Source organism: Acyrthosiphon pisum, chromosome A2, assembly GCF_005508785.2.
Source record: "Acyrthosiphon pisum isolate AL4f chromosome A2, pea_aphid_22Mar2018_4r6ur, whole genome shotgun sequence".
NCBI lineage: Eukaryota > Metazoa > Arthropoda > Insecta > Hemiptera > Aphididae > Acyrthosiphon > Acyrthosiphon pisum.
Window position 1 is genome coordinate 9,926,468 of NC_042495.1, and position 1,284 is coordinate 9,927,751.

At 25.2% G+C, this 1,284-nt stretch overlaps 1 long non-coding RNA gene across 1 annotated transcript; it reads left to right on the top strand.

The window, feature by feature from the left end:
* Window positions 1–14: 14 nt before the first annotated feature.
* On the top strand, window positions 15–846 carry LOC103308983. Its single transcript, XR_003839595.1, has 3 exons — window positions 15–66; window positions 624–644; window positions 818–846. It is a non-coding gene; the product is annotated as an uncharacterized LOC103308983 (long non-coding RNA).
* The last annotated feature ends 438 nt before the right edge of the window (window positions 847–1,284 follow it).

Consider the following 1,284-nt stretch of genomic DNA (forward strand, 5'->3'; position numbering starts at 1 on the left):
CTTTTATAGGCAATAAATTCGTTCAGCTTTCGGTAGGAGAGTTAAGACCAATACTGGATACATTGTGTAAGTTTACATAACTTCTTACCGGCTATAACATAGTTATAATAATATAATATTACATTTTATTATTTAATAATAAATGTATATATTACATTGTTATAATTCGGCATCAGGGAAGAGGGAATTAATTCAGTATGAGATGGTATATAATAAATTGTAGTCTTGTTGTATACTTTCTTAGTAATATAACGATCACACGTACTAACAATAGTACAAGAAGAAATGATATTATATAGTATTGTATAGTACAAGTAGTTGTAAAAAACACTTTTTACACCAAAATTATTATGTGTGGCTGTACCTAATATGTAGGTAGTTAATGTTAGTGTGCCGTTTTCCTCCTACGTGGTATGATTAATACGACACACAGATTTTCAATACAGTCTCTCAATATTATAATTAAAATATTACAAATCATCATAATTATAATGTTACAAGCACGTCTTACCGTTCATGTTCCTTCCAGTTGTTTTATTTTATACCTACACATACATTTTATAATATATATAAATTTATATAACCTAGTGTATACTAAAATCTTATGTTATATGATATATTAGTTCTTCATATTGATGCTAATAGTAAGTAGTTTTTGTAAATGATAATATATAATAATAATTATTGAATGTTTAATGCCTTTATAATCCATGTATATTTATTACTGCGTATTATGCAGGTGTCTATGCAAATATAAAATGTAGCATTTATAAAGTAACAATAAACACTTATGTGAACCTAATTCAAATCATTTCAGATACACTGGCTTCGTTTGTTTATAATTATAGTCAAGACAATCTTTTAGGTAGATAATTATTAAACTGGTTACAAACCCATAAAACATAAATTTCACATGTTACAAAATAATTTATTATTATTATATAATAAATTATAATAATTTACTCGTATACTCTTTAACTATTTTTCTGTAGGTACTATAATTATATTCAACTAAAAATAAAAAAATTGTATCCTATTAAACTGTTATTTTGTTATTTTTTCAAAGAGGCGTCAGCGTATTGTGATGCATACAGCTCCATTCCAAGGTAAATATCACTTTAATAATATAAACTACCTAGGTACCAAATATTAACCAAGAAGTTGATAAATATATATATATTATGATCAACTTGACTGTGTACCATATAATACACAGGATGTGTAACGGGGAGATCTGACATATAAGATAAGTTTTGTTCTAATCATTATTTTTATTTTTATTTT